The sequence below is a fragment of the Doryrhamphus excisus genome, chromosome 8 (assembly GCF_030265055.1).
Source record: "Doryrhamphus excisus isolate RoL2022-K1 chromosome 8, RoL_Dexc_1.0, whole genome shotgun sequence".
NCBI classification, from domain to species: Eukaryota; Metazoa; Chordata; class Actinopteri; order Syngnathiformes; family Syngnathidae; genus Doryrhamphus; species Doryrhamphus excisus.
This window is the reverse complement of record NC_080473.1, coordinates 5884242-5905839: the sequence shown is the minus strand read 5'-3', so window position 1 is coordinate 5905839 and position 21598 is coordinate 5884242. Positions and strand designations below refer to the sequence as shown.

The 21598-nt window shown below is 40.8% G+C and overlaps 1 protein-coding gene across 1 annotated transcript in view; it reads left to right on the top strand.

The window, feature by feature from the left end:
- Positions 1 to 7966: 7966 nt before the first annotated feature.
- Positions 7967 to 21598, top strand: part of drd2a (dopamine receptor D2a) — a 45802-nt gene continuing 32170 nt past the window's right edge. Inside the window, exon 1 of the mRNA XM_058079892.1 lies at positions 7967 to 8342. The gene's annotated coding sequence lies outside the window, so the exon portion shown is untranslated. The remainder of the gene's footprint in view (positions 8343 to 21598) is intronic.

The following is a 21598-nucleotide window of genomic DNA, read 5'->3' as shown; positions in this document are numbered from 1 at the left end:
TACCCATTCCATTGTCCATGGTGATAACAAACCCTGACTTGCATCCTGACTTGCATGGGCCATTACTGGAACACTTTCACTTGAAATAAAAAATACAAGCCAGGAAAATTGAGTTGTTGGTCCGTCGGCACACCTACAAGACTCAGCGCTCAGAAAGATTGTCAGAAGGAGGAGAGTGTGCTGCCTGGGAAGGTAGTAGGTCAGCTCAGCAGGGAGGGGTAGCCTTTAACATCGCCTCCCTCCTGCAGACTGCCAGAGAACCTTTCCCAACAATCGACCACAGTCTACTGGCAAATCAGCAAAGGAAGACAGGGTGGAAAAAAATAGCATTAAAGGACAAAAACATAGAAATGACCAAAGAGAGATGTAAAACACCGGCCAAACAAACAAGAATGGAGCGGTGGATTGTTCACCCAGTAATAGGGAACATGAGCTGGGTTTTGACCGTCGTAAGACAGGTTAGTTTTACCCTACTGATGATGTGTCGTTGCAACAGTAATCTTGCTCTGCTACGTACGAAACTCTGACCCAGAATCATGTGTATGGAGATGGTCTCCTTTAAAGGGATTTGGTGACATCCACATATAAACAGACAGCCTTCACCTGCATGGAAAGTTGGGACATGTTGCAATGGAAAGAGTCCTGAGGCTGGCTACCCAACATCTCTACTGGTCTTTTTAAGAAAGGGGGACAATGAGGATATCTCGGTATTACCAGGAAGTCCTATACAGAAAAAGCTTTTGCTGCATAGACTTTGTCCACCTTGAGACCAGCCTTAGTGCCTATGCATACATCCTGGTTGCTATGGATCACTTTAACAGGTTTGCCCAAGCATACCGTACCAAAACCAAGGCAGGAAAACCTGCTACTGAGATTACAAGATTTTTGGACAAGAAGAGGAGAGTGGATAAGAATGGATACGTGGACTAAATGTCAACTGTGCGTCAATGGCGCATCAACACTGTCCCTCTGGAGTTTTATTTCCCAGTCGTAAGTGACATGTGACATGCGTGCCCTCTGCAACCGCTTCTGGTAGGTAGGTAGTTAGGTAGGTAGGTAGGTAGGTAGGTAGATACTTTATTCATCCCCATGGGAAAATTTGCATCATGGGGAAACTCGCATTCTGACTCCGTGGTTGGTGCACGTCGGTCTCGGCAGTTTGGCTGTCCAATGAGCGTCCACAGCTCGCGTGGACCGTGCCAAGTGAGCTTTTGCGCCGTGCTTGAAACGCACTGATGCCAGCAGTGGTGCCAAGCTGACCGACAAGTGCTTGCATTTTGTCTTCTCTGCGGGCACAGAAGAGGGAATCGGCTGCATCTGCGGTTCTGAAGGCAGCGGATGCGGCTGGAGGGACCCAGCAGAGGAGGGCAAACCTGCTTTTCATTCACTTAATGTGACACGACTAGAAAGAAATGAGTTGTAATGGGGAATGTGTTTGCAAGCGAGAGACATAACTCACGGTGGTGGCAGTGTTGGTCTTGCTGCAACATCGTGTCTTTGAGTCACATCAAAACTCCGGTCTTAACCTCAAATGTTAATTTATCTCTTTCATTTATCATTGACCTGTATTTATATACGTTTTGAATAGTTGTCTGCATTTAAAACTGTAATTGTAAAAGTTTTATGTTAACATTTTTGGTACTCTGGAATGGAATAAGTAGGTTTTATGTTATTTTTTAATGGAAAAATTGATTCGGTTAGCATCCATTTCTGTATGTGGCATACACTTTGATAAAAGTTAAAATTACCAAATCTGCCCTATAAAGGCTGACCCATGAGAAAGTCCAGAAGCTATTAGTTGGAGTCATACGAGGCAGGAATAATAATGAAAATGTGCAGCTGCTATTAAGAGTCATAGGGTAGACATAGGGTCCATGTCCTTGTGTGCATTTAGGTTTGGCACTGTGGGGTTGGGGGGGATCAAATTATTTCCAATTGAGTCCAACTCTGGTGAACATGGCATTGTCCATTGCCCTCCAGAAAGCAGACACACACAAACACACTCTCACTCACCGGGGAAAAGCTTTTTAAAGTTGAATCAGTCTGCAATCAGTTCCACAAAGTGGGAAAAGAACACGAAAGGGTCTCTACAAATGGGGGTCAGTCACGGCGAGTTACGCACAACAGAAATACCACAATAAAACTCAGCATCACAAATGAAGTTTCCAATTTGAGTAATGTGAGTGACAACGTACTTCAACATCGTGTTGCCTTTACTAAGGACATGGACATTTTTTTGACCAATAAAATGCTCTAAGCAGATAAAATAACGGCACCCAAAATACAACATAGATTTTCACAGGTCAAAGCATGAAGCAGCAATGTTAAACACAACAACAGCCTGCATTTTGATGGGTGATTTAAAGTGACGAAACCATTTTAACAGTAACAAATTTTAAAAAATCAAAGCCGAGATGAGGAAGTGAGCATGACAAAAGGCAAATAAGGCAAAAGAAAGTCAGAGAACGCATAAATTTGAAAGACAGCACGACTGCAATGTGCCTAGTGAATTCGATATGGCAGCAACTAAAAGATAAAGTATATTACATGTTGGTCAAGGCAAAAGGGAAGCTCCTCAGATTGGAATCTCCACAAGGGGTGACCTTGTGACCTTGATCTTCACTATTCCACTCAATATTCTACTCTCTGTGTCTGAAAAGCCTCAAGTTGTTCCTCGGTTACTCTTTGTGGACCGAGAGTCATGTTGTGAAGGAGGCAGAGATTTGTTTACTTATTTTGCATCCCAGCATGTATTATTAACTAGACAGGTTCTGTACTTAGATTTCACTCAGGTCGTGCCTGGCTGGAACTTGCTGTACTCAGCTAAGTTTGGTGAGAGATTACACCATAAAATGTGTCATTAAACAAAATAAAACACTTTGAGGACATTCACATAAAGCCCAGCCGCAGACAGCCACTTAGTTTGTAATGTTGACATGATTTTTTTTTTTCTCCAGAAAATCCACTCATGCTGTGGCGGATTTAGCTTATAATACAAATAACATCGTCTTCGTTTAATTGACTTAACCACAGCTAATCTATTTCCTTTTACCCACTTTGGATTCAATACTTGTCTCGCCGGTACAATGTTCTAATCTGAAATCTACTCACAACCTCAAAAACAGTTTTAAAGTTTAATTTTTTCCGCTGTCATCCTCGCTTCCATTTCTTTTAGTCGTGACTGTCTCTTGAAAACAAGAGTCTGAAGAGGAGAAAAACACTTTTTAGATGTCTTTAATCTCAAACATGTATACAAGGTTAGACTGGAATACATTCCATGTTTACAGTTTCATTATTCAGCATGGATGAAACCAAAGTGCACCACCAACTATGCAGGATAATCTAACCTGGCTCTCCAATCCAGGCGTCAAAAAGCTCCATGCCCAAGCATGCCTTCCACAACAGGAACCCATACATGGACCAACATATCTGATGGTTCAGTTAGTCACGCCACTCAAACAGTCAACTTAATTCCACGCACATCTCAACACCCAGGAGACAAAAATGGCACCCGGCCATCAACCATCAACCATCAGTCGGGTACCTCACAGAGCGCCACCAGCAGGGAGACCACTCTTATCCTGGAGTGAAGCCATGAAATTAGAACGTGATTTGTTGAGGGACGACTATATATTTGTGTTTGTGTTGTACTGTAAAACTAGTTATGTCATATGGTGACATGCTTTACATGACATCAGCAAGATATTTTTAAATCGAATACCTTCACTTCAAATGTGTTGCTAAAAGTCATCAGGAAGGTTGTTCCAAGGAGGGGGGGCTCTGACTGTCAAAGTCTGGAATGAGAAACAACCAGCAGGATCTTGGCTGAGGAGCTCAGGTTACGGCCGGGTTAAGGAGGTCCAATAAATCGGGGAGTGTGAGTCCAGAGAGGGTCTTAAAAGTTGGAAGTCAATTTTTAAAATCAATTCGGGGACAATTAACACTGCAGTTGGGGTGGTGTGCTCTCTCAACTTGGCTCTGGTGAAGAGTCTTGGTGCTGAATTTTGGATCAGTTGGAGTTTACCAATACTATGTTGATTCAGGCAAGTAAACAAAGCATTACAACAGGTATTACGGTCTCCCTATGCCTCCTGCATATTGAGATATTATGAAGAAAAGTGGTCCCAGCACAGATCTCTTAGGTACACCTGGTTGCTGACCCAGGTAGCTCAGCTCAGTGCTCCAGACGATACAGCAAGATGGAACGATAAACCGGGTCAAAGGCAGCAGTTAAGTCAAGAAAACGTCAGATTTACTTGCATAAGCAGAAGTAAAAAGCTGATAATTTAATCCAAGAATGTGTTATCTGTGTAGAATCTGTGATTCTTCCTGAAACCAAACTGTCTCATAGAGACTATTTCTTTGGAAGAAAGTTATTTGTTTTGTAATTTTGAAAAAAAGTCTGTAGTTGTTCGTAGACTTGGGATCTTGACAGAGCTGCTTTAAATTGGATGAATAACGGCTGCATTAAAGCCAAAAAGAACAGAACCAGCGGTATGAGATAAATTCATATTTAAGTTATAGGGACTGAAGGATTTATCTCAGAAGAAAATCAAGCCAACAAAAGACCTGATGACCTCAATTAAACACAGGAAGTGAACAAAACGTCTGTCATTTCTGAGACCTAGAAACAGGGTAGGATTATGTTATCTTTGCTTTGCCTGATTTACTGGTCGATCTGCTTTCCTACCCACACCGATGAGCTTTCTGTAGTGACCGACAAGACGAGATCACGAGTACAGTCCAAGTGGCTGGGCTGTCCTTGGAGATGAGGTGAGAAACACGGAGTACCACCGATGCTCCTCTGCATTGAGAGGATTGTGTTCAGGACACATCCAAAAAGGCCTCGCCTAGGGATCCACCAGGAACAGGACCAAGTAGACGAGGAGAGGAAAGTCCGGGCTTCCCTTGTTAGGCTGTCGCCCTTGTGACCCCACCTCGGATAAGTGGTAGAAGATGGCCTGATGGATGGGTAGATGGATAATGGATGGAAAAACAGGAAGTTGAAACTGAAAAGCACAGACTGAAAAAATCATTCATTTTCAACCGCTTATCCTCACGAGGGTCGCAGGGGTTGCTGGAGCCTATCCCAGCTGTCTTCGGGCGAGAGGCGGGGTCCACCCTGGACTGGTGGCCAGCCAATCACAGGGCACATGTAGACAAACAACCATTCACATTCATACCTATGGACAATTTGGAGTCGCCAATTAACCTAGCATGTTTTTAGCATGTTTTCCCGGAGAAAACCCGCGCCTGCACGGGGAGAACATGCAAACTCCACACAGAGATGGCCGAGGGTGGAATCGAACTCGGGTTTCCTAGCTGTGTGGCCTGCGTTCTAACCACTTGTCCCTGAAAAATCAGGGTCAGAATCTGGATAAAATGTTTAATTTTTGATTGTTATAATGTTTGGTGTCAATACAGCTTTATCCTCAATGCCAACACTCATGGCGGTGTTCTGCCTCCATATTATATTATTGGCAGTGCCGTTGCCAACACCGCATTTAATACACAATGTATGCTTTTGATCTGCGCTACGACCGTGATAAGTGGAGGCAGTAAAGTGATGTTTTTATGCAACAAAGGTTGTCTGTAATACAGATAAATACCTTGATGTCTTTATCTGTTTTGTTGTATTGGTGTCAGCACATTGCGGTTTGGACTCTTCTCCTTCTTCAACAAAGCAGATGCTCCTGAGAGGAAGAAAAAAAAGACGGTGTTCCCTTTGAACTTAGAGAGTCGATACAGTATGCGCCAAACACAGTTCACACATGCTGATTCAATGCTAATGATTCCTTCTTCTTGATGCAACAGACTTTTGTTGTTAGGATCTACTTAGCATTCCGCCTCCATCCCCTCATCAGCGCTAAGTTAATAGAGGCCATATCAGGCAGCAGCAGGTTGCTAACTTTCCTGATACTGATGGCGGTCTGCACTTACATGAGTTTGCGTCTCCATACCAAAACCGTGCAAGGATGATGCGTACGTGCGTATGAGCGAGCGTGGAGTGGATGCTCGTGAGCATAGTGGCACTTTTTTTTTAATACTGTCAAGTTGCAGAAACAAACAAGATTTGTAGCAGGATCTTTGCCTGACTGGCCTTATCCCCTCATGGTGGCTGCATTCAGATGGATTTTCCACAACATTGCCGGCTCAGAGAGTGAGGAAAGACAAATCAGAGCTATATGAATCTGGCGCTGAGGTTTCTAGGGATTCTGAGTGTAGCGGGATACTTCATAAGGTACACCCCAGGCCGATATATAAAATTCTGCTTTGGCAAACGGTAATAATGCTAACTTTTGATTGACAGTGTCGGAGAGGCACTCGTTTAAAAAGTCAGTTGTAGTGTCCCGTTCCATTTAGTTTTCCAGGGCAGTTTTCTGGAAATGTAGAGTGTTTTTGTGTAGGGAAGTGCGATGCAAGAAAATCTTAGATTAGCTGTCTGACATTTTCCATCAAAATGTTTAGTATCTTTGTATAGGCATACATTTATAATATATACATACGTGCAACAACCCTTGTTGGAAACGGAGGTGTCTGGAAATATGATGTCCGGGTTATCCTCTCCTCCTCTTCAACATTTCGTCAACATTCCAACAGCTGTTCATAGCAGAACGAGAGGCGCTGAGAGGGAAGATTATCATTCCCTGTAGGAAAAGTGTATTTGGATCAACAGCTTTCACCATGCGTGCTGCTACTGAGTGGAACCTCACCCCAACACATAAACTATATTCAAGATGCCTTATTGATAACCAGAACCGCCAACACTAACTATAAACCGACTGGTACTGATGTTGGTATCCGGGCTTTGAATGATGTTGTTCCCATTATTAGATTATATACATTTAGTAAATGGGATTAAGACAACATACATGACTACATATACACTTTCAGTAAATGGGATTAAGACTAGGGACTACAGATGAGAAAGCTTTTTGTTTCATTCCGGCATGTTGACACGTAAATAAATACAACAAAAATAGAAAACACCAGTCAATACTTTGAAGCAGTGGTTAACTTATTTTTACACTTGGAATATGCTTAAGAACTGCCTGTACAGTCAATGAAGGGTTGACGACAGTTAGTTTCTGTATTTCCTCAATGAAGTAACGTCCCTTGAGATGAGATGAAAAGGCTAAACGTGCCGTTTTGATTAGTTAGTAAACCATTTAAAGTATTCATCCATATGCTGGAGCCTATCCCAGGTGATTCCCGAGCAAGAGGTGAGGTATAGACCTTGGACTGGTGGCCAGCCAATCGGGCACATACATATATAGCATATATTTGACATATTTACCCCTCCCTGTCCCAGAAAGAGGAATTATGAAAAAAGAACAAATATATTTATATTAATATTTTATATTATTTTTAATATATATATTAAAAATATTGGTGTCAGAAATTCAAACCCAAATTATTTTTGCATATAATTATTCAATTTTTTGTTTTCAAGTTAAAAGATTAATTATTGTAAGTAAAGTTATTGTATAAGTTGTTTAATGTTTTTCATAAATGTACAATTTTACATTTTGTTTACATTTAGTGAGACATGTTCCGGAAACAGCTGGGGGGGCAAGGTGATTTTTTTTCATGGGGTGCCCCTTTGCAGGAGCCTACCAAAGTGAACTACAATGCATATTGTGCTGTTTCAAGTGCACGGTTCCAAATGTAAATGTAATTTTAATTCTTGTTTAATTTCCTGCTACATTACCACCACCACCCCTCCAACCCCCCCTCCCAAGACACCATTACGCGCCTTCGGACCTTGCAGACAATAAGCATCCGCTAATGGTGCTGCACGACTGATGAGGTCGACACTGTGTGAGCGATCTTCCGCCCATTATTATTGTTATTATTATTGTTATAAAGACAAAGTGTGGGGCTGGACAGATGTAACCCCGCCTTTTTCGCCCCCCCCCCCATCCTCCACACACGCCTCCTGGCAGGCAGCACTGTGCGCCTTCCCGTTCAGTCGCAAGGTAACTCCGTGCGTAAAAGCTGCAGCAAGCGAGGAAACGCGCGCTCTTGCATCTTGAAAAAGAGGAGATTATATTTCTTTTTAACTACACAACCTGCACCGAGTTATACATTAGAGGGTTCTGTATTACGGTGAATATATTTCTTCTGATTTATCGGTTTTTGGAGGGTTTTTTAAAAATTTGCCCGATGTCGCCTACAAGAGCCGATGCACCCATCACTCGCTGCCAGACGTGAGACAAGTCATCAAGGTGCAAATGAAGAATAATAAAAGTGGGAGGTAACTGTGGATGCTGGATTTAACCGGAGGGCAATAGAGCCCACGCAGCAACACATAGAGACCCACTCCAACTTATGGCGTGAAGGTAAGATGGGGGATATTTGCATGGAACTTTGTTTCATCCCTGTATGCGTATTGTTTAATATCCCTCAAGAGCTGAGGGTGAGGGTGTGTATGTCGTGTTATGATGATGCAAAGTGATTTCTTCGTGGGTGGCTGCAGTGATATTAACTTTCAAGGTGCATTCATTCACATTTGAGATACAAATAATACATCAAATAAGTTTTCTGCAGTTTATTGCTTATTATGCAACTATCAGGATCTGTCAGGATGCTCTTTGCAGGGGGCTGCTTTAAAACCAACCATAAAATGCACTTTAAATGTTGAGTTTGTGTGGCTTTTAATGCCTGATGGTAACCTTCAGACTTCTATAGATTTATGCTATATTTTTATTAGGCTGACATGTAAGCAGAGATGGTGCTATTTGGTGAGCAGCTGCTACCGCCGAGGGTCATGTCGTGCACTTTAACAACCCGGTGTCAAACTGGGACCTCAAAAAAAAAAGACTCAGGACAGGTTAAGCCATTTTAGATAGCTGAATCATTGCTGTCCACGCAAAGACGAGACAAGCCAGTTGGATTTGATGAGCTTGTCTGGACTCTCCAGCTCCAGTCCTTATGGATTTTCCACATTCCTCACTTAGATGTGTCACATCCTTGCCGGAGACTCCTGTGCCACCGCACTTATCAAGCCAGGCAATTTGACACAAATAGCTGCAGTAAACCAAATCTATTGAATTCCGACAACGGCGTCTGAAAGGCATGTCCACGCTCCCAGCCCTGCATTAGAGGACATGGTAGGAAATGACAGCAGAAAGGCTCCTCGCTGTCCTTTCACCTTGGTGGGAATGGACAACCTGAGGTGGTATTTACATGTGCTGTCTTTAAACGGATAAAGGCACAGTAATACCACAATGGCGGAAGGATTTCAATCTAAATCACTTCATGCTGCTGCCCGGTCGATACTGACATTTAAATTGAACAAACTGCTCCCAAGGGAGGCTGCTAGACTTCAGCATGCGATGCAAGCATCACAAAGCACACTGCGGTTCGTAAATACAAACACCCGGAAATCCAAACTTGAATGCAACTGAGAGCTGGAGTGGAGCGCCCCCACGTATGCTAACCCACGGTGGTCACAGTGTTCCCAACGGCATGATGAGAAAATCTCCAAATTGATTCTATATTTAAAGAGTCATTTGGTTCGGCTCTTTTTACCAGGGCTGAAACTACCCGGGTTCTTTGAATCTTCCAACTGTGAAATAACTGAGTCAAAGAGTCAGATGAACAATTAACTCCTGTTAAAGCAATGCCAGCGCTGGAGAGAATGGTCAGAAACCCATCCAAAGTCTGGATCAGGAGGCTGATCTGATCTCAACATGTCCAGGTCAGGGGTCGGGGGGGGGGTGCTCATAGTGAAAGTGTGTGTTTGTGAGATCATTAAAGAAAACAGGCTGTATTTGTTTTTTTTCCAGGTCAAAGATCTCTTATCTCTCTCAAATATGTTGTTACTTGTTGTTAAGTCCCCTCTTCCGATGCAATACTATTACATATAGTACTGTAGTATTGGATACTGTTGAATGTTTTTGGAAGTACTTTAGCACTTCTTTAGTTTTAGCTGTTTTTATATATTTATAATGCACAGAAAACACAAATACACATGTTTAACATAAACATACAGTTTTCCTTTAAAACTATACTGTACTTACTTTACTGAACTATACCATACCGTTCCATATTCTACTCTAATATACCGTCATATACCATTGTAAACAGTACTATGGAAAAAGTACATCCAACATATCGTGTCGGCGGTACTGAACCAGGTGGAAACAAAAAAAAAAAGGCTGAGCGGGAGCATTTTATTTGGCCCAGAATGACCCAAAAAAGGCAAAGCGATGCAGACAGGAACTTCTGTGACCTTTGCGTGCGGTTCTCTCAGGATCATCAGCGTGCTGTGTTGAAGTACATACAGTATATATACTTTTCTGGAGTACTGAATACTAACCACATGCGAGAGCTGACCTCCAAACAACACACTGTGTCAGGCACTCCCTCCTTAAATAGCCGTGGGATTCGTGCATATTTTAGACGTATTGCATAAGTGTCATGTGACCGTCCAGCAGCGGCACAATGCTGACGCATGTTGCTTTCTTACGTCTTGGGGCGCGGTCGTGTTTCTCACTTGTCTTTTGACAATGAAGTCATTTAATTACATTGGATATTTGTGAACGCATGCGAGTGGCCTACATTCCTTCTCCCACCCCTCCCCCCCTACCTCTCTAGAAGGCCATTCTTTCGCCTGTCAAATATGTCACCTTACCTGGGGAACAAGAGCATGACTTAAAAAAACGAAGGAGGACCAATTAAGTCCGAAAACATAACGTGTGATCCATCAGGATCTGGTTAAGCTCCAGGTTGAGGTTACTGTGTATGCTGATTGAAAAAGATAACTCCTTCCTGTGTCCATACATTAAGGTTGCATATTATTGATCTATGTGGTGTATGGGGGGGGGATTCGGGGCCTTATGCATGAGAGGTTTTTTGTTTCATTCAGTGTTGTTTTTCACAGAATCTTCTTTATTTTTAGCACCATCACACATATTCTGTTCTCGGGATGCCTACATCATCACGTGATGAGTTACCCACACACATCATATTGTAAAGTCTTAAGATTTGAAGTTCACTTAACACCTTCGCCGTCATGCTTTTTATATTTAGAGTGAGTGCAAATCCAAAACAACCCCCTCCCTGCCCTCCCCACCACCACCACCACCACCACTCCCACTCAACCTCCTTCCCTCGCCACAGTTATTGCTCTGATGCTCGCTTGCTGGTTTGAAATGCATCAGCACTTTTAATTTGAAAAACAGCCCGTTGGTTTGAGCTTTTTCATGCATGAATAACAAGGCAGACGAAAGGTGTGTAAAAAAAAAAAAAAAAACAGAATACCTTACCATGACTCCAGTCTCACTGATTCAGAGTGCAGCTGGGCACACACACACACACACACACACACACACACTTGACTCCTGTGGGAGGTTTTCAATTGGGCTAGGCAACATTGTCAGGCTTCACTAGTTACTGTACATACATGTGCATGGACATGCATGTAAAATGAATGTCATTTAACGGGTGGTTCCAAGTGGCTCTGCTTCCTATATTGCACTTCATAAAACGTAAAACTTTGACAAAAGACTGGGGAGACTGAGGTAGTATCTAAGTATAATAAACTTTAAAACAACGGTGGTCAATATTAGATTCAATTACATTTAGGGAGAACGTTATAATTCAATATGCAGCAGGCAGAGGATGGAGTCTTCCTCGCTAACATTTGTCCAATAGGCAAACTGATGGTGGTCCACGGTTGGGGAGCCACTCCAGTGTCTTCATGGTTGGTCGGAAGTTCATTGGGACGGTTCTTTTTAGGGTTAGGGCAGGGGTCGGCAACCTTTGCTATGAAAAGAGCCATTTTACCCCCTTGCCCACTAAAGAAAAATAGTCTGGAGCCGCAAAACATATGTTTAAAACAATGTTGGGGGGAATTTGGGGGTATCAAAGTAGTTCAGATAAGAAAAGACGAGTTGGAGTACTCGTACTAGTATTGGAGATAAACTTACAGAAATGTATGTGTAAACTACTATAAACTTACCTGATTTGTTTACTCTGGCGCCATCAAGTTCTCATGCAGCAGTTTTTTAAATGTCAAATAGCTCTGGGAAAGTATGACTTATTTTCCTTCATGTTTACCTGTGGGAGAGAGAACAGAATAGCATCCTGTCTGCTCATCCTCGTGCTCATGCAATCAGTCCGGATGCATTCATGGTCTCACACAAAGTTGGATTTTTTAAATCTTTGGATTTTTTTCAAAAACATAGCTAAATTATTATTGTATAGATGGATGCTTTGAAAGGTTTCCAAACCTTTTACAGTCACGTACCCCTTCAGATGTTTGTGTTTGATGTGAAGCCCTGTTCCCCCTATTCCTGCACACTTAAAAAAACATAACATATTATGTTAATTGATTTGAAATATTGATCATAATTCAACGGTTTATTCATTTGATAGTAATTTCGGGTGAAAATGTGTATTTTGCATGGTGATATTAGGTGACATTAAAGTTAGAACATTACCGTATTTTTTGGACTATAAGTCGCTCCGGAGTATAAGTCGCACAAGGCCAAAAATGCATAATTAGGTAGAAAAAAACATACATAAGTCACACTGGAGTATAAGTCGCATTTGAAACTACTTGACCAAAACAGACATTACGTCCTCTTGGAAGGCAGGTTCTAACAATAAAAGAATAAAGAACAGGTTGAATAGGTGTAAGATATGTTAACACAATGCTTATTCAGCAACACAAAAAATAAACATGAACAGAAAATGTGTCCAGTGTTTATGTAACATAAACAGTTTTTTCATTTATAAGTCGCTCTGGAGTATAAGTTGCAGGAACAGCCAAAAAAAGTGCGACTTATAGTCCAGAAAATACGGTATATAACATTGTCTTATTGTTGTATGATAAACAAGTGGTTGTCTTTGTAAATATCACCTACTTTGGACTGTTAGGGTTAGGGTTAGGGTTGAGTATGAAGTGTCCATTATCTGACTGGGATCTTTCCATGGTGTCTCAACTTTAAAATAACCTCTTCCTGCTTCTTAATAGTATCTGAAATACAAAAATACATCCAGCCAATAATAAAGCCTCATTTTGGAGTAAATCTCCACTCACGTTGTAGCTGTGACCATGCAGGGATTCATTGGAAGGTCAATATAAACCAAATGATGATGAAATGGACAAAGTAACCTTCCTGCTGCAGTCTCCTTGCACTGTGAGGCATTCGGGCGCATTTGTAATTTGGAGTGTTGACACCGATTGTTGTTTCATTTTTATTTACGAACCCCCGATGGCAATTGACGTACCCCACTTTGGCAACCACTGGTCTAGCCTTTAACGTAGCTCCTCTGGCATGGGTGTCATATTCCAACGTGTATTCATCATCAGAGGCAGTTTTTCCTTGCTTGAATAAATGAGGTTACTGGCCTCTGGTCATGCTTCAAGGTTACAAATATCCATGGAATATTTAAGGAAAAGTGAGAAAAGGTGTCAAACAAAAGGCGCGTCAGAATAGGCATCATATAAAAGACAACATGTCTCCCGCTAACCAAAAGCTAGACCAGGGTTCAATTCCACCTTCGGCCATCTCTGTGTGGAGATTGCATGTTCTCCCCGTGCATGCGTGGGTTTTCTCCGCGTACTCCGGTTTCCTCCCACATTCCAAAAACATGCTAGGTTAATTGGCGACTCCAAATTGTCCATAGGTATGAATGTGAGTGTGAATGGTTGTTTGTCTATATGTGCCCTGTGATTGGCTGGCGACCAGTCCAGGGTGTACCCCGCCTCTCGCCCAAAGACAGCTGGGATAGGCTCCAGCACCCGCTGCGACCCTCCTGAGGAAAAGCAGTAGAAAATGAATGAATGAATGATATATATATTTATATATATGAAATATATTTTTAATATTATTATTATCTGCCTATTATGCCTACATGGTGCCAATGAGAAGCACAAATACTCTTCACCAATTGAAATCACCTTCCAAAGAAATAATGTGTCTTAACCTTAAAAATAGTGAGCCGGCATTGTTCAGTAGAGGGAAATTTCAAAAGGTGGAAGGTAGACGAACTAGGATGACTGTCTTAATCCGATCCGCCATGCGATGCGCGTCTCAATTTGAGCAATTATTTTGTGTCAAGTGCCAAATAACTCCAGCGTGATCCTAAGCAGCATTTTCTACTTCCTTGACATGGGGGGGGGGGGGGGGGCTTCCTTGGCTGGGAGACTTTTGTTGGGCGAACAAAGCCCGTTTAGAAGCTACGGCCCCAGATGACCTTTTCCTCTTAGCTCTAATTGATTATTGTTCTTTCAAGTACTTGCTGCTTTCGATTCAAAGCAAGAGTGGGAGAGGAAAACAAAACTTTTTGAGTAACTCATGCAAAGTTATAATAGGGAGGAGATAAACACTTGGATTCAGCACTGAATTTAAAATGACGATGATTGTGATTTCAAAAAAAGACATTATTATTATATATAATTATAATAATAATAATAAAATTATTATTATTATTATTACTATATATTATTATATATTATATAATATATATATTATATATATTTTATAATATACATTTTGTTACCGGTGCATGAAAACAATATTTTATTGCCATTTATTTGCTGTTGGAATTGAGTGGAAGTGGGACAGTGACTCATCAGAAAATATATATTATATATTCTATAATAATATATAATAAATTATATATTAAATTATTACCACATATATCATTAAATTATAAACTATTAAATTATATATTGTATAATATTATTATTATTATTATTATTATTATTATTATTATTATTATTATTGTTATTATTATTATTATTGTTATTATTATTATTATTATTAGTAGTAGTAGTAGTAGTATTTCAATCTTGTATGTAATATTCCCCTTGAACAACAACTGGTAGGTTCCCCCTTGACCCTGATGGGTATAAGCGGCATAGAAAACAGCTGGATAGATGGATGGAGTATAAATGTGACTATAGGGGTGTTATTTCATGTCTCGAGGGCTCTATTTGTCCAAATTAAGTACCAACTCCAACTCACAGCAAGCTTTTCTTCCATCGCCGATCCATCTGTGGGCTCTGATGAGTCACAGCCTCACTTCCACTCAATTCCAACAGCAAATAAATGCCAATAAAATTATTTTTTCATGCACCGGTACCAAAATGTGATCCTGCATCTTTATGGAGTTGTTTTTTTTTCAATGATCCTACTCACTGAGCAAGAAAACGCACTCACAATACAAACCCTCATGTCAAGCTATGCTTATTCTTGGCAGGGGTAATAACACATAATATGACATCTCTATTGTACATATCTTATATCCTATGTGCTATATCGAGTACCTGTGGTAATTGTTTGGGTGCTGCTTACAACCTGTATAGCCATCGGTAATTCATTTGTTCAGACGATCTCTGTTTTCGAGCCTGCAAAGAAAGATCAGCTCAGCATGACTCATCAACAAAGAAATGTTCCTCACGTTGTCAAATTTGGTAGCGACGGGGAAACTATTCTATTTATTTCTTATTGCTTCCTCTCAGCCCAGCGTGTCATCAGAGAGGCTTGTGATTTTGCTGGTGAAGAGAATGTTTCTTCAACCAAAATGTGTTCCTGAATGAAGTTACCATGGATAAATGCCCGGGTGGGCAATTGAAGAAAGAAGATATTGTAGTATACATATGTGGTAAACATACTACCTGTTATTTCCGAAAACAAGTACCAAAGGACCAAGAACCTTCTCAGTAGCACTTCCAGGAAAAACTGTGGTTCATAAAAAATATTGTGATTTAGGAAGAAAATCTAATTAAATTGGAGCCTCTCTTTTAGCTCTTGTATAAATGTACTGACAGTAAAGCATTCAAGTGTCGCAAATGTCTGAAAGTGGTGGAATCGGTACCTTTGAGGCATGAAGGAGCAGTTGGGAGGTGTGATAGCTGTTGAGAGAAAGTGATTCTCAACTGGTGGGTCGGCGGTCTTTAAAAAATGGCCGTCACCGCCATGACGTGAGTGTCGCGTTACGGCCGACTTTGCTCTCAGTACAGCACACAGCTGAAGATCTCTGCCGGAGAAGAAAATGCCATCAAAGACACAGTCTCTGACCGCTGCACTTCATGTTGCGTTGCATGGGGGAATTAAACCCACAATGAAGACTGTTTGAAATTTTGTATTTTTTTTTATCAAGTGTGAACACAATCCTCCGAATGCACCATTAGTATTGTATATTTTAGAAGCTGGTGAATATACTGTAGAAGAATATACAAATATACAATGCAGCAGAATACTTTCTTTGGAGTATTTTAATTACATCACATAATACTTCATGAACGCGTCCCAATCAAGTCCTTACTCACAGTACGTATACTGTAATATGTTCTTTACTGCACAGCCTTTGGCCCCATGATAATAAATGCTAGCTGGAAAGTCACGTGGACCAATATAACCAATATGCTTATTATATCCATTACATAAAATAGCATACAAAAACCCTTGGGCATTTAAGATGCAGCAACTAATTAGCATTTGCTCTAACAAGGAAATCCGTGCCGCTTTCTGAAAAGGCAGCATGTGTAGCAATGTGACCTTTGACCTCTGCTCCCTGGCCCATCCTGAGGCGGATATTCCTAAAAATCAATAGGCTTCTTATTTACAGACAGAACAATAGCATGCAAAGGTCAGTTGGAAATTGCAACTGAAAGAAAAAAATATATTTCATCTCTGCTGCGTCGACGCTCTCAAAATCAATAGGATCCTTGCTGAGGTGGAGAAATAATGTTGACAATTGGAAGAGAACTGCGACTTTTCATCAAAATACCAACTGAACCATTTTTGGTTATTGAAGTGAGAAACGGTATTCCATTCTATTGTTTATATAGAGGTTTTATGCATGTCAAATTCTAATTGTAAAATTATAAAAACATGTTTTATGTAACATTTGTGGCTTTCTGGTACAAATTCATTGGATTTACATTCCACTATGTTTCTGTCAGTTTTTTTTATGCCTTCAATTTAGCTTTCAACTTCATATTTATTTAAATTACATTTATTTTGTAATTATTTATTTTTCATTTATTCATTTGTTTTCTATGGCACTTAATCCTTATTTATTTTTTCAAGGTTCTGCTTCTTTTTCAGACATGTTCAATTAGAATGCAGTTGGAATTATGTGACGTCCCTTCATGTAACGTATTAAGCATGTCCAAAACAAATAAAACCATAACCATGGCCACGGCAAAAGAAATCCAGGATCCACACCTTTTTTTATGGTTTATATCGCCAAACTACAATGTGGAAAATCATTCAATTATAAACTATTAAATTATACATGGAAAATTATATATTTGGAAAATTGCATAATCAGGTTCACTGACAAACAATAGCAAAAATCCAAATTGAAAACATAGTGTCACCTTTATGAGATCCCCCACCAGTGGGTTTCATTGTATAATATTAGCACCCACCACCACCTTGGTACACGGTAGCGCTGCATCCCTAATAAGGTGACAACATGGATCACGATCTGCGAAAACAAATCAATCGTCTTCATCTGAATGATAAAGCCCATAAGCAGATGCAAACACTCGTCGTAGGGCCTCCGTATTACCTGGAGCCATGCTTGCGTACAGCCTTCCCTTTGTGTGCTTGTGTGCGCTTCAAGGTGTGTCATGGAAAAGCGTGCAGATGTGCGTGTGTGTGTGTTTGTGTGCCTCACATGAGACAAGACTGGTTGTTAGGTTGGAGCCTCCCTGCAACTTAATGAGGCTGATGGAGCCTCGTTACCATCCTCCACTATTCCCTCCTTTACTCTCTGCCGTCTTCCCCTTTCTGGCTGCTTAGAAGTAGGTAACCCCCACTTCCCCCCATCCCCTACATTCTCACATTTAACCTTTCATGTCACCTTAGCCTATTGTTTTTAAATTTAACTTTATTGTTCCCTCTCCTGACACAACCAGGATGGTCTCCGGTGTTTCATTTGCTTTCCCCACTTTGTGACAGCGCGGCCACAGAGAACGCTCCCCTTCCGGTGTTAAAATGTTTTCAATGAGTGACGGTTGTGCTGACACAGGTTATTGCATACGTCAGTCAAATAAATGACCGAGTGAATGGCTCTGCTTGTTCTCTTTAAAGGAGCAGGAAGGACTATAGATGACCTCGTATGTCCGCTTTAACGGCCGATCAAAACCTGATTTATCATAATAAGTAACTCCGTTGCACATTAAAACACAAATCTCCCAGTGGGGACACTCCAAAAAGTCTAAGTGCCAAAAAAACTTTGGGTAATGAATGTAATGTTTTCAGCAAAAGAATTGTCTCATTCATCCAAGTGTTGGATCGATTGAAGTGTTCAGGTTGTGTTTGCATTGATGCTAAGTCTACCAATAATAAAGATGAACCTTTATTATTTGAGTTATTTGTCTTTTATGTAACGGCCAACATTTACATTGTCTTTATACTACCGTATTTTCTGGACTATAAATCGCTTCGGACTATAAGTCGCACAAGGCCAAAAATGCATAATTAGGTATAAAAAAAACATACATAAGTCGCACTGGAATATAAGTCCCATTTTTTGCAGGTAATTTATTTTAACTACTTGACCAAAACAGACATTAAGTCCTCTTGGAAGGCAAGTTCTAACAATAGAAGAATAGAGAACAGGCTGAATAGGTGTAAGATATGCTAACACAATGCTTATTCAGCTACACAAAAAATAAACATGAACAGAAAAGGTGTCCAGTGTTTATGTAACATAAACAGTTTTTTCATTTATAAGTCGCTCTGGAGTATAAGTCGCAGGAACAGCCAACCTATGAAAAAAAGTGCGCCCAGAAAATACAGTATTTAGTGCTCATTTGTTATTAAATACAGGCGTTATGTCTGAAGAGCAGACACGACATTGGTAAAAATACTGAGAGTTGAAAATCAGAGCGGAAAAAGTTAGGTTGTTAAGTGACACTTCAAAACACGAGCCATTCCCAGTCAGCTAGCTTCCCCGTGGGACAAAAACGAGCTCCAAACTAACCGCGTTGCTTGTTTGTTTTGAAGAGAAAATGTCACAGTGGGAAAAATACAAGTAAAAAGTCTACATTTCAAGCCTGTGACAATTATCGGCCAACATTATTCTCAACATGTATTGTTAGCAAAACATGAATTGTGTCACTTGTCTTTCCAGCCCATTTTGCAGTCGATTTCTCACTCTTTCAGTAAGTCGATCCCAGGCATTTTTCAAAAGCCGTCCCAGAATATTGTGTTCTTGGGCTATATAGACACAAGAAATAATAGACTCTCATCTTTCATCAGAAAAAAAAGTTTGTTACTACCCTTTTCAGTTCTTTAGTTTTCAGCAAAAAGGGAGAAAACAGTTTTTGTATTGTTAGTGTTGATGGTAGGGATGACAAACGATGAGCTGTCCAGGCTGGTCGGCCAACATTTTGGACCACTAAAGTAGGCAATCCGACGTTGCTATGGCAACAACGCTATTCTCTGTACTATCATGGCTAGTCGGGCTTACCCAACACCACTGGTGTCCTGGCTGGTCCAGGGTTGAGGCAGCAAGGACAGAAACTGTATTGTTTCTTTTCCAAGCCAGATCATTGATTCGTTTTCTACCATTCATCCTGTGTCAGCGACCATCATTTTATTATTTATTATGTTATTTTAAGGTGGTTTTATTGCATTTTGTTAACAATATTGTTGCCTTTATAAGAATATCCCTTGAACAATGTGTTGTAATGCTACCCTTACCCTTAATTGACATCCCTATTATTTCTAATGATATCCCGCCCACCTGAAAAGGGCTTACCAGCCAGAGTGAATGCATGTTTACGGATGTGACAGGGAAATCTTTGGTGAGCATAAGTGCAGCGAGAAGAGGCATATAATTGTGATGCCAGCATTGTGACACAGTAATTGGTTGACTCAGAATGTGCAGGTTTATTTTGAGTCCCCGCTAAAGTCATGGCTGCCTCAACCTCCGCAGCCAGTCCGCAGAACATGGCAACGTAATTGTGATTTTTGACCTGGAGGCGAAGACGCTTGTGGTGGATAGAAAACCAATTAGTTGGAAGGCTATCGCGGGATTGAATCAACATGTGGGCAGTATTGACAAAGTGGTATCAGCCACTGGTTGAGCCATCATCGTGATGGACGGTTTATGTAGCTGGTGCGTCATGTGACCAAAGTTACTACTCTTGTATTTCAGTATAAACCCTTTGCATAAAGAGGTGTAAAGAATTGACTATACCACATAGAATTATCAAAATACAAAATTCAGCTGCTAAACAACAACATGGAAACCCCAGGCATAATAGTCTCAAATTTAGCAGAAAATAAAGACAATTATATGTCTGTGTTTTATGTGGATGTGCTAAACCGTTGATTGAACGAGATTTTCTACAAGATTGACTGTGCGGTTTATTGCTAAGGTTATAATAACAAGGACGGCAGTAGGAATAGGAAAGCAACAGACTGCAATTATAGTTTTTTTTCCACCTCTCCTTTCACCCAAATTACCAACCATTCAGGCAATTGATGGACTGCAATTAAGAGATAGATATCTATGATGCATTGTAGTAGCAGACCATTTTCAAAATAACCTAGCATAATGGTGCCACGGAAACAGCAGGTAGGATGTTGTTTGTAAGATGGAATAAATAAAAGGTATTCCTAAATTACGGCTATTAAACCAAATGAGGTACAACAAAATATCTATACTTGGGTAAAAGGGGTGCAACAGTACATGTTTTGATACCGCGGAATAATGTGCAAAACGGCGGCATGCTCCAGGTTGCCACATTGGTCATCGCATCGTTCCTGCCTTGTTGCAGCGAGCCGCTCAAACAGTGATTGAAACTACTGAACCGATTCAGTTCGTTTTTGCTAGTAACCATCCACTCCGCGGTGAGTCAAAGTTTTGTTTTTAAAAAAAATTATATTATCTGATTTTGCAACCAAATTCAAAAGCATATCAAGCTAACTACAAATTAAGCCCAACTACATACACGGTTGGTGTGACACATTTAAAACTGTCCTATAATAGAAGGTTATATTACAGGTGAACAAGTGCAATGTAGTTTTAAATTGGGTTTGTAACCCCATTGAGTTGAATGGAATTGTTTTGCATAACAATATTGAATTGAAACATTGATAATAATGCCTGAATGCGTATAGAATTATATTAGTAAAGGAAATGTTGACAGAGGGCTGCACGGCGGTTGAGTGGTTATCGCGCAGACCTCACAGCTAGTAGACCCGAGTTCAATCGGCGCTCTCTGTATGGAGTTGTCCATAGGTATGAATGTGAGTGTGTATGGTTGTTTGTCTATATGTGCCCTGTGATTGGCTGTACCCCGCCTCTCGCCCGAAGACAGCTGGAATAGGCTCCAGCACCCCCCGTAACCCTCGTGAGGATAAGTGGTAGAAAATAAATGAATGAATGAATGTTGACAGGGACGCTAGATGTACCACAATGAATGTACACGCTAATTAGAGTGAGGCTACGCTACATGAGCGTGTACTTGATGCCGAGTGTCTCTTAAAAGTAATCACACCCCAATCGATTACGTGTGTTTCAACAGCATCTGCTGTACTTTATGGTGCTTTAACATCATCATGGCAACAAGGCTGCTGGAACATCATCATCCATTGCTTGATGTCAGATG